At 52.3% G+C, this 12,861-nt stretch overlaps 1 protein-coding gene across 5 annotated transcripts in view; it reads left to right on the top strand.

Moving 5' to 3' along the window:
* Positions 1 to 219: 219 nt before the first annotated feature.
* DYRK1A (dual specificity tyrosine phosphorylation regulated kinase 1A) overlaps positions 220 to 12,861 on the top strand; it is an 87,016-nt gene continuing 74,374 nt past the window's right edge. For 4 of the 5 annotated variants that reach the window (XM_078768520.1, XM_078768523.1, XM_078768521.1 and 1 more), the window contains exon 1: positions 222 to 982. The gene's annotated coding sequence lies outside the window, so the exon portion shown is untranslated. Of the gene's footprint in view, positions 983 to 12,861 lie in introns of all 5 variants that reach the window. The other variant, XM_078768518.1, reaches the window with a different exon arrangement.

Below are 12,861 nucleotides of genomic sequence, written 5' to 3'. Positions count from 1 at the left end.
CAAGGTCGACGGATGGCGTGGACATCGGATATCCGTGTTTAGTTCGATTAAAAATCATTTCCATCGCCATGGCCCATGGCATGGGGGTGTCATGACACGATTCTCATCCGAACCGCTCTCGTTCGCGTTCCTCATGGTGTTGGCGTTTTGCACGTCATCGGACGATGAAAAGCTCCGTTTAGTCGATTCTATGACCGAAATGCTTAAATCGGCCTCGTCTCCTAAGCCTGTTCGAGCGAGTACAAGTCGCAGGACCATTAACGTAACGTACGAGCCGCACAAAGTCCCGTACGGACTCGATCCCTTTGTCAGGGAGACGAGTTTGTAACGAACGATGCAGGTCGAGACGGAGAAACCCGCTGTTCAGGGTTTTCAGCGAGCAGGCCGTGAGGATCAGGAAAGAGGAAGAAGAAGAAGAAGGGGCCACGCCGCCATTTTGTGCGCGTGGCTGCTTCCCGCCTGTCGGCGCGTGCGTCGCGTCCGTTACTTTTTTCAAATTTTTAAATTTTAGTAATTAAAAAAAACTAATTTGTCGGCAAAGGAAAAGTGTTTTTATTTTTTATTTCCTCTCGCTTGACGTTCGTGCGCTCGCTGCTGAGCCGTGAGGCCCTCGGTTGGAGTTTGTTGCTTTGAGCGTCGCCGGTCGAGGCGCCATTTCACGAACCGGGAACCGGGCGCCGCCATCGAACGGACGATTGCATTAATTACCGTCAAATTAATTATAACCGACGTTATTATTACGATGCCGCTATTTCACCTGGAATTTTAGTGCCGTTTTTCGCTTTTACGTTTACTTTGGGCACGTTCACGGTGTCGTTCGTCGTTCGCCGCTGACGTGCACGGTTTTCCCGCCTCATCGGGCCCGCCCGGCGTCATCGAAACAACACAGAGGAAGCGGCGGGAAGAGCAAGAGCGATCGCCGCCGGGGTGCCGGCGGGGCCTGACGGACTCGGACGCTCCGGACTCTGCGAGAGGACCTCAGGTAAGACCTGGCCGCGTGCCCTGTCCGAACGGACCGACCCTGCCGTCCCGGTGTCCGTTTCCATGGCTGTGCATCATTCTCCCCGCCTTATACCTGTTACTGTTTTGTTTACGTCGCCGTTTCCCTTCCGCTCTCGCTGCTCTCACGTGGAGCGGTTCTTCATGCTCGGGTCGCCGCGCAGAGATATTTTGGCGCTCCTCTCTGCCCGCCCTTGGTCCTCATGTTCGTGTGGGATGTCGGGGGGTGTGCCATTAAAGTTGGACGCCGTGTGGTCATTTCCTTGGTAACGGTGCGTAACCCGAACATGGCCCCTTTAGTCAGGGTCGCACCGGATCGTGCGTCCGACACGTCGCTGCACCTCAGGAGGACGATCTGGTGTCTTCGTGAAGACATGCTCACGAGACACGACCCTCTTGGGTCGACGTTGTCCCCCTCGGTTGACCATCGTTATTGTTTGCCGTCGAGGACCTTTATCCTCTTCCCGTCCTCAGACCTTTTTAGCTCTGCGTGGTCATGTCAAACAAAGAGCGCTTTGACATCGGCCGATGGGGTTTCCCGGTCGTGCACGAGTTTCTGGGTCGACGTGGTCCCGGCGGTTGTGACACGTGCTCGTGTTTTCGAACGGCGCGAGGGAGTTCCGGAAGACTCTTTGGAACGGGTCCCACGGCTTCCCGCGCACCATGTTGTTGTTTTGAGTTTTGTCTGTGACGAACCAAGTGACCTCTTCGTCATTTAAAATTCATTCTCTAAATGACAGCCTCGTACTGGTGGATCGCACCGGGTTGCTTTCGTTTTGCAACGTCCATGTTTGGAGTTTGGGAACAAGGAATTGTTTGTTTGTTTGATTTTCTTTTTTTTCATTGGATTTTGAAGTTCATTTCTGGTCACGAACGTTTGTACCACATGGGGTCATGTTTTGGTCTTGAGGTTGTACCACGTGTGGTAATGTTATCGTCTGGAGGTTGTACCACATGGGGTCATGTTTTGTTGTTGAGGTTGCACCACATGGGGTCATGTTGTCTTCTGGAGGTTGTACCACATGGGGTCATGTTGTCTTCTGGAGGTTGTACCATATGGGGTCATGTTGTCTTCTGGAGGTTGTACCACATGGGGTAATGCTTTGCTGTTGAAGTTGTATTTAATTTGGTCATGTTATCTTCTGGAGGTTGTACCATGTCGGGTCATGTTTTGGTTTTCAGGTTGTACCATGGGTCATGTTTTGGTCTTCAGGTTGTACCACGTCGGGTCGTGTTTTGGTCTTCAAGTTGTACCACATCTGGTCATGTTTTGGTCTTCAGCCTGTACGTCAGGTCATGCTTTGATTTTTAGGTTGTACCATGGGTCATGTTTTGGTCTTCAGGTTGTACCACACCGGTTCATGTTTTGGTCTTCAGGTTGTACCACGTCGGGTCATGTTTGGTCTTCAAGCTGTACCACGTCAGGTCATGTTTTGGTTTTTAGATTGTACCACGACGGGTCATGTTTTGGTCTTCAGCCTGTACCACGTCAGGTCATGTTTTGGTTTTTAGATTGTACCACGTCTGGTCATGTTTTGGTCTTCAGCCTGTACCACGTCAGGTCATGTTTTGGTTTTTAGATTGTACCACGACGGGTCATGTTTTGGTCTTCAGGTTGTACCACGTCGGGTCATGTTTGGTCTTCAGCCTGTACCACGTCTGGTCATGTTTTGGTCTTCAGCCTGTACCACGTCAGGTCATGTTTTGGTTTTTAGATTGTACCACGACGGGTCATGTTTTGGTCTTCAGGTTGTACCACGTCGGGTCATGTTTGGTCTTCAGCCTGTACCACGTCAGGTCATGTTTTGGTTTTTAGATTGTACCATGATGGGTCATGTTTTGGTCTTCAGGTTGTACCACGTCGGGTCATGTTTGGTCTTCAGCCTGTACCACGTCAGGTCATGTTTTGGTTTTTAGATTGTACCACAATGGGTCATGTTTTGGTCTTCAGGTTGTACCACGTCGGGTCATGTTTGGTCTTCAGCCTGTACCACGTCAGGTCATGTTTTGGTTTTTAGATTGTACCACGACGGGTCATGTTTTGGTCTTCAGGTTGTACCACGTCGGGTCATGTTTGGACTTCAGCCTGTACCACGTCAGGTCATGTTTTGGTTTTTAGATTGTACCACGACGGGTCATGTTTGGTCTTCAGCCTGTACCACGTCAGGTCATGTTTTGGGATTGTACCATGATGGGTCATGTTTTGGTTTTTAGGTTGTACCACGTCGGTTCATGTTTTCGTTTTAAGATATTCTGGTCTTCAGGTTGTACCACTTCGGGTGATGTTTTTAGGCCCTGAGGTGTGAAGGCACTTGGTTATACTTTGACATTTCTCTCTTATGCACAATATCCAACCACCTAGAGAGCTGCTGGTTTGATGGCTTTTCCTTTCTGTCATACAAGGTGTTGATCGCACCTGGTACAGGTGTAACGAGTCTAGGTACACATGGTACTCGAGCTTGATTCGCATGCAGTGACCCGACGAATCTCTCATTTAGTTCTGGTGCACATTTTCTTTATTTACCTGATATCGTATTTGTCGATGTTCGATATTTGTGAGAATATCCAATATCCATCATATCACCCAGGTATGTTGTGTTTACACTTCTTCACTCCTGTCCTGTGAGCTTGGATATTTCTATCCAGTGTCCTGGCAACTTGGCCTGAGTGTTCCTGTTCATTTGTCTGGCACCTGGCTTCTCATCACGTGCTGCACATATGGAGAACCCGGTGTCCATTGCCATGGTGATGCAGTTCATCAATCAATGAGTTTGTTTTTTATTTTTAAATCGAAGTTTGCTTCACGGACATCATATAAATGTTTTTATTACTATTTATATGCTTGTACGTATTTTGGAGATCTGAGTATTGTTTTGAGAAGAGTTTGAGAATGAAACTCAGAGTGTGGTATTGAGTGATGGAGTTTGTGTTGCGGAAATCCTCAAACTGCGGTATTGAGTGATGGAGGAGTCTGTGTTGAGGAAATCCTCAAACTGTGGTATTGAGTGATGGAGGAGTCTGTGTTGAGGAAATCCTCAAACTGTGGTATTCAATGATGGAGGAGTTTGTGTTGAGGAAATCCTCAAAGTGCGGTATTGAGTGATGGAGGAGTCTGTGTTGAGGTAATCCTCAAAGTGTGGTTTTGAGTGATGGAGGAGTCTGTGTTGAGGAAATCCTCAAAGTGTGGTATTGAGTGATGGAGGAGTCTCTGTTGAGGTAATCCTCAAAGTGCGGTATTGAGTGATGGAGGAGTTTGTGTTGAGGAAATCCTCAAAGTGTGGTATTGAGTGATGGAGGAGTCTGTGTTGAGGTAATCCTCAAAGTGTGGTTTTGAGTGATGGAGGAGTCTGTGTTGAGGAAATCCTCAAAGTGTGGTATTGAGTGATGGAGGAGTCTCTGTTGAGGTAATCCTCAAAGTGCGGTATTGAGTGATGGAGGAGTTTGTGTTGAGGAAATCCTCAAAGTGTGGTATTGAGTGATGGAGGAGTCTGTGTTGAGGTAATCCTCAAAGTGTGGCATTGAGTGATGGAGGAGTCTGTTGAGGAAATCCTGTGTGGCATTGAGTGATGGAGGAGTCTGTTGAGGAAATCATGTGTGGCATTGAGTGATGGAGGAGTCTGTGCTTTGTGATGGATCTTGAGACATTTTCATGGAAGCAGTAACATGGAAAGATTAAAAGTGTATATGTGGTGGGTGTGGGAAGGGAGACCCAAGATGGGCAAATAATTGTAGTTACAAAACCAGGTGTGATCATGCATTGGGTGGTAGTCAGACCTGCAAGAGGTGTTATCTCCAGCAGTGAGTAGCATAGACCCACAGTTGCAGTTAGTAGGTTTCCATACACTCACCTGCTGATCGTCCTGGACTGTGGTTCACGTTTTGGACACGTATTACCTAAGCTCAGCTCCATGTTGGAATCTGTGCTTTTTCACCTGTCTTGCTGCTGGTCCGTCGCGGAGCCGTTGTGACGGGTGTGTGTTGTAGGTTTTAGGTGACGTGCGCCTTTTGCAGGTTCATCAAGAGGCCTCCGATGGTCAAGCTTTGGTGTCACTATGTGTGCGTGAAGGTTCTACAGGTCTCCTCGTCTGAGCTTTATCCATCCTCGTGATTCACCTCCTCCCGTGTGATTCCGAACAGCACTCTCCTTACATTCTTCCTTCGCTTCACTTTGTCTCCTCACCAAACCTGGCTACCTGACTCCGAACTTATTCTGCTCACTTTTCCCATGCAACACCTCAAACTACTGTGTAAATGAATTATTTCACCTGTTCCCCATACTTCTCAACTGTTTCATAAATTTCACCTGCATTTCATTCATTCTCTCACCTTGTCCCTTTGCTCACCTAGTGTAAATACGATCTCTCACCTCATCTCCAACTTCTGTTTAAACGTCCCTCACCTCTCCTGCAGCCCCACTTGCTGTGTAATTTACATCGTTCCCACGTCACCCACTGTTTACTTCATCCACACCTCATTCCCTTGCCCACCTGTTTCATTCATTCTCACCTAATCTCCAACTCTGTATTCTCATCTCTCGCCAACCCCACTCAGTTTCATTTGCATCATCCCCACCACTACTTCCCGTTTCGTTCATTCACACCTCATTCCCATCCCCACCTGTTTAATTCGTTCTCACCTCATTCCCACTCCCTCTTTAATTCTCACCTCGTCTCCATCCCCACATTCTGTTTAATTGATCCGCTCACATCGTCCCCGACCCTGCAATGGAATTGCGTCTCTCTTCATCTCCATCCCCACAGATTGTTAATTCATTCTCTTACGATAACCCCAGCCCCACTTGTTTAAATCGATCGTTCTTACTTCACACCTCGTCCATCACCTTCGCCGACTCTCTCCTCCTTCATTTCTTGTGCTCCACACCTAACATTTTCCTGCAAAGTTTTCTAATTCGTTCCCTTCAGCATTCTTCATTAAATAATAACAATGCAGTACATTCACACAGTTTCCACCATTCCACCAATTATTTAGTTTTCTTCTGCCCTCCACGGCATTATTTTTTCCTTTATTTCTTCACGGCGATTACCTAAAATCCGTAATTCAGACTGAGATTTGAAACCTCACACAAGGCTCGAGCATGGATTTTGCTCCGATGTCGGGATCGGGATGCAGCACAGTCTGGTCAATCCAAACGGCCTTTCTTTCCTCTTCACAAATCTCTTCCTTCGTTATCCTTTTTTTTTTTTTTTTTAACCTTCGCTTCCTTCCTTTGCCTTTTTTTTTCTTTACTTTTTTCATTGCCGTCTTGTTTCCTTTCATAGAATCTATTTTCTTTCCCTCTATACGTCCCCTCTCCACCCCCTCCCATCTTTTCTCTTCTTTACAACCGGCTTCAACTGGCCGCGGGATGACGCAGCGGCGCTGGAATGTGCTTTTGCCAGGAGCTCTGCCACGCTGTTGCCATTGCCTTCCGTGTTACCGAGAGCGCGCTGTGCTCCTATTGGTCGCTTGCGCGCGGCAACAGCCCATTCCGTAGGTTTTCAGCCTTGCGATTGGCCATGTCGTCCCGCTGACGACGTTTTCTTTTGCGCCTTTCTATTGGCTGGAACGGCGGCGCGGTGACGAAGCACGCTTTTTTGTGGGTGCGTTCCCATTGGAGGATTTTTTTTTTTTGGGCTGACGTCATGATGCCTTGCCTAGCGTTCGGCACGACTCAGACGGTAGTGGAGGTGTCTCGCCCGCATAGCAACAGGGAGGCGATTGGTGAAACGATCGTAGTGACGTCATTGCTTCGGTTTTCATTGGCTCATCCGATGAAGCGTTGTTGCTAGGCTTATTTTGGTTCTGGCCCGCTCCGCGATGCGGTGTGTCTCCTAGTTACTTGCATTTATCCAATTGGTAGCCATATCTATAATATATACACATACACAACTTTTGCCGAGGTAAATATCCCTTAATTATGAGATCTAACGTGTGTTGATCTCAGAGTGGATTTCCGATGAATGAAGCTCATGGTGTCGGTGCTGTACAGTAGTTGATCGTAGTGAGGCAGCGGCAGAAGACGGGTCCTGTCCCTTCTGGGTCTCGTTCCGTGCATCTTTCCTTGTGTTTGCTGTATTTGTTTTAACGCCTTTGTCCACTTGATCTTGATTCTTGGCCAGCGGTTACATACTCGCACCCCACACAATTTAGTCTAATCTTTTAAGTGTTCGGTGTGATTGCCGATTGTTGTGTGAACGACCATGGTGGCGTGTAATGGTGTGAGTGAGCACGTACCAGGTTTGTTGTGAATCGTAAAAAAAAAATCCATCTGAGGCCGTGTTTGTTTTTGGAAAGTTTCATGGTGACTATCACACAAAGCACTCCCTCTCATGCTGTCGCACTCACGCTGTCGCAGTCACACACTCGCAGTCACACACTCGCTGTCACACACTCGCTGTCACACTCGCTGTCGCACTCTCGCTGTCGCACTCTCGCTGTCACACTCTCGCTGTCGCACTCTCGCTGTCGCACTCTCGCTGTCGCACTCTCGCTGTCACACACTCGCTGTCACACTCTCGCTGGCACCCTCACACTCTCGCTGTCACACTCACACTCTCGCTGTCACACTCACACTCTCGCTGTCACACTCATACTCACTCTCGCTGTCGCACTCTCGCTGTCACACTCTCGCTGTCACACTCTCGCTGTCACACTCATACTCGCTCTCGCTGTCACACTCACACTCTCGCTGTCACACTCGCTGTCGCACTCTCGCTGTCGCTGTCACACTCTCGCTGTCACACTCTCGCTGTCACACTCTCGCTGTCACACTCTCGCTGTACCACTCTCGCTGTACCACTCTCGCTGTCACACTCACACTCTCGCTGTCACACTCACACTCTCGCAGTCACACACTCGCTGTCACACACTCGCTGTCACACTCTCGCTGTCGCACTCTCGCTGTCGCACTCTCGCTGTCGCACTCTCGCTGTCGCACTCTCGCTGTCACACACTCGCTGGCACACACTCGCTGGCACACTCTCGCTGGCACACTCACACTCTCGCTGTCACACTCACACTCACGCTGTCACACTCACACTCTCGCAGTCACACACTCGCAGTCACACACTCGCAGTCACACACTCGCAGTCACACACTCGCTGTCACACACTCGCTGTCACACACTCGCTGTCGCACTCTCGCTGTCGCACTCGCTGTCACACTCTCGCTGTCACACTCTCGCTGTCACACTCTCGCTGTCACACTCTCGCTGTCACACTCTCGCTGTCGCACTCTCGCTGTCGCACTCTCGCTGCCACACACTCGCTGTCACACACACGCTGTCACACACTCGCTGTCACACTCTCGCTGTCACACTCACACTCTCGCTGTCACACTCGCACTCTCGCTGTCACACTCACACTCTCGCTGTCACACTCTCGCTGTCGCACTCTCGCTGTCGCTGTCACACTCGCTGTCACACTCGCTGTCACACTCTCGCTGTACCACTCTCGCTGTCACACTCTCGCTGTCACACTCACACTCTCGCTGTCACACTCACACTCTCGCTGTCACACTCACACTCTCGCTGTCACACTCTCGCTGTCGCACTCTCGCTGTCGCACTCTCGCTGTCGCTGTCACACTCTCGCTGTCACACTCTCGCTGTACCACTCTCGCTGTCACACTCTCGCTGTCACACTCTCGCTGTCACACTCTCGCTGTCACACTCTCGCTGTCACACTCTCGCTGTCACACTCTCACTCGCTGTCACACTCTCACTCGCTGTCACACTCACACTCGCTGTCACACTCACACTCGCTGTCACACTCGCTGTCACACTCACGCTGTCACACTCACGCTATCACACTCACGCTGGTCACACTCACGCTGGTCACAATCACGCTGGTCACAATCACACTCACGCTGTCACAATCACACTCACGCTGTCACAATCACACTCACGCTGTCACAATCACACTCACGCTGTCACAATCACACTCACGCTGTCACAATCACACTCACGCTGTCACAATCACACTCACGCTGTCACAATCACACTCACGCCGTCACAATCACACTCACGCTGTCACACTCTCGCTGTCACACTCTCGCTGTCACACTCTCCCTGTCGCACTCTCGCTGTCACGCTCACACTCACGCTGTTACACTCATGCTGTTACACTCATGCTGTCACACTCACTCGCTGTCACACTCACTCGCTGTCACACTCACTCGCTGTCACACTCTCGCTGTCACACTCACGCTGTCACACTCACGCTGTCACACTCACGCTGTCACAATCACACTCACGCTGTCAAAATCAGACTCACGCTGCCACAATCGCACTCACGCTGTCACGCTCACGCTGTCATGCTCTCGCTGTCACACTCTCGCTGTCACGCTCGCACTCTACTCTCGCTGTCACGCTCGCACTCTCGCTGTCACGCTCGCACTCTCGCTGTCACACTCACGCTGTCACAATCAGACTCACGCTGTCACAATCACACTCTCGCTGTCACACTCTCGCTGTCACACTCACGCTGTCACACTCTCGCTGTCACACTCTCGCTGTCACACTCTCGCTGTCACACTCTCGCTGTCACACTCTCACTGCTACACTCTCGCTGTCGCACTCGCTGTCACACTCTCGCTGTCACACTCGCTGTCACACTCTCGCTGTCACACTCACACTCTCGCTGTCACACTCACACTCTCGCTGTCAAACTCTCGCTGTCACACTCTCGCTGTCACACTCTTGCACTCACACTCTCGCTGTCACACTCTCGCTGTCACACTCACGCTCTCGCTGTCACGCTCACGCTCTCGCTGTCACGCTCACGCTCTCGCTTTCACACTCACGCTGTTACACTCATGCTGTCGCACTCATGCTGTCGCTCTCACGCTGTCACACTCTCGCTGTCACACTCTCGCTGTCACACTCTCGCTGTCACACTCTCGCTGTCACACTCTCGCTGTCGCACTCTCGCTGTCGCACTCTCCCTGTCGCACTCTCGCTGTCACACTCATGCTGTTACACTCATGCTGTCACACTCATGCTGTCGCTCTCACGCTGTCACATTCGCGCTGTCACTGTCACACACCCTGTCACACACCCTGTCACACACCCTGTCACACACCCTGTCACACACACCCTGTCACACACACCCTGTCGCACACACCCTGTCGCACACACCCTGTCGCACACACCCTGTCGCACACACCCTGTCGCACACACCCTGTCGCACACACCCTGTCGCACACACCCTGTCGCACACACCCTGTCGCACACACCCTGTCGCACTCATGCTGTCGCTCTCAAGCTGTCGCACTCACATTCACACTCTAGCTGTCACACTCACCCTGTCACGCTCACCCTGTCACGCTCACCCTGTCACGCTGTCACGCTCACCCTGTCATGCTCACCCTGTCACGCTGTCACGCTCATCTTGTCACGCTGTCACTCTCACCCTGTCACGCTCACGCTCTCACACATGCTCGCGCCGTCACACTCTCGCGCCGGCACACGCTCGCGCCGTCACACGCTCGCGCCGTCACACTCTCGCGCTGCCACTGTCACGCTCACCCTGTCACGCTCACCCTGTCACGCTCACCGTGACACATCGTGGTGAGCTCTTCTTCTCTCTGTCTGTTTGGCTCGCGCCGCCACTCTCGCGCTGCCACTCTCGTGCCGCCACTCTCGCGCCGCCACTCTCGTGCCGCCACTCTCGCGCCGCCACTCTCGTGCCGCCACTCTCGCGCCACCACCCTCGCGCCTCGAGATGTGGTGAGCTCTTCTCTCTGTCTGTCTCGCGCCGCCACCCTCGCGCCGCCATCCTCGCGCCGCCATCCTCGCGCCGCCACCCTCGCGCCGCCATCCTCGCGCCCTCATCCTCGCGCTGCCACCCTCACGCCCTCATTCTCTCGCCCTCGCGCCCTCATCCTCTCACCCTCACGCCCTCATCCTCGCGCCCCCACCCTCACGCCCTCATCCTCGCGCCCCCACCCTCGCGCCCCCCCTCGTGCCGTCACCCTCGCGCCGCCACCCTCATCCCGCCACCCTCACGCTGCCACCCTCGCGCCCTCATTCTCCTTTTCTCGCCCTCACCCTCACGTCGTCATCCTCGCGCCCTCACCCTCACGGCCTCATTCCCGCGCCGTCATCGTCGCGCCCTCATTCTCACGCCCTCACCCTCGCGCCGTCACCCTCGCGTCCTCACCCTCGCGTCCCTCACCCTTGCGCCCCCAGCCTCGCGCCCTCATTCTCCTTTTCTCGCCCTCACCCTCACGTCGTCATCCTCGCGCCCTCACCCTCACGGCCTCATTCCCGCGCCGTCATCGTCGCGCCCTCATTCTCACGCCCTCACCCTCGCGCCCTCACCCTCGCGCCATCATCCTCGCGCCAACCATCCTCGGGCCATCACCCTCGCGCCGTCACACTCACGTTGTTAAACTCATTGCCAAAATATCTGCTCTTGCTTCAGTTAGACCTCATTTTTGTGATGTCATGCCTCATCTTTGCTTTTCCCGTTTTCATGCTCTAACCTTCAACTTCACCCTCGGCCTGTCATTTGGTGTTGCAGGTGCGAGTCTGGCTGTGGGGTGGGGGAGCCATTGCTCTGGTTTAAATATAAATCTGCCACCAGGATGGTGTAGTCACAAAGGTCCGCCTGCCTGGTGCCCGGCCGTGCTCCGGCAGAAATAGCCTGGCGGGCGCCTCGGGGCCAGAAGCGGCTGTCACTGCGCTATAAATGGAGCGGGACGGGTGTTCTGGACACCCTATGCTATCCGTGGCTGAAACGTACCTTTCCCGACATGGTCCTGCCTCCCGGTGCACCGTCGCACTTGCACCTGCGTCTTGCTTGAGCGGTGCAGTGGGTGGACTGAAAATGGTCTTACTTTCGAAATCAATTGGTCGAACATTTCGTTCCCCAACTCGTCAGGGCATGTGGCTCATGGGTGGGAGGACAACATAGAATTGTGATTCATTGAATGTACTGTGACGGGGTGACTGGAAGGACAATCACGTTTGATAAAACCACCACACCAAAGGGAGACATGTGCTGAGGATTCATGAGTTCCTCCTGAAGCGTTGACATGATGTTTCTCACAAACTCGTGTTCACACTCTCTCGGTCTCTCTTTGTGTCTCTCCTTTCTCTCTCTCTCTCTCTCTGTCTCTCTCTGTCTGTCTGTCTGTCTGTCTGTGTCTGTCTGTGTGTGTGTCTGCCTTCCTCTCTGTGTCAGTCTCTCTCTCTCTCTCTCTCTGTCTGTCTCTGTCTCTGTCTCTCTGTCTCTCTCTGTCTGTCTGTCTGTCTGTCTCTGTCTGTCTGTCTTCCTCTCTGTCTCTCTCTCTCTCTCTCTCTCTGTCTGTCTGTCTGCATCTCTGTGCCTGTCTCTCTCTCCCTCCCTCTTCTCTCTTCTCTCTTCTCTCCCTCCCCCACTCTCTCTCTCTCTCTCTCTCTCTCTCCCCGTCTCTCTCTCCTCTCTCTCCTCTCTCCTCTCTCTCTCTCTCCTCTCTCCTCTCTCTCTTCTCTCTTCTCTCTTCTCTCCCTCCCCCACTCTCTCTCTCTCTCTCTCTCTCTCCCTCTCTCTCTCTCTCTCTCTCTCTCTATCTCTCCCCGTCTCTCTCTCTATCTCTCCCCGTCTCTCTCTCCTCTCTCTTCTCTCTCCCCGTCTCTCTCTTCTCTCTCCCCGTCTCTCTCTTCTCTCTCCCCGTCTCTCTCTCTTCTCTCTCCCCGTCTCTCTCTCTCTTCTCTCTTCTGTCTGTCTGTCTCTCTCGCTCTTCTTTCGCTTCTCGCTCTCGCTCTTCTCTCGCTCTTCTCTCGCTCTTCTCTCGCTCTTCTCTCACCCTTCGCTCGATCTTCGCTCGCTCTTCTCTCGCGCTCTTCTCTCTCGCTCTTCTCTCTCTCTCTCTCCCCCCC

The sequence above is a fragment of the Myxine glutinosa genome, chromosome 14, assembly GCF_964187855.1.
Source record: "Myxine glutinosa chromosome 14, kmMyxGlut1.1, whole genome shotgun sequence".
NCBI lineage: Eukaryota > Metazoa > Chordata > Myxini > Myxiniformes > Myxinidae > Myxine > Myxine glutinosa.
The sequence above is the reverse complement of the archived record's forward strand: the minus strand, read 5'-3'. Positions and strand labels throughout refer to the sequence as shown.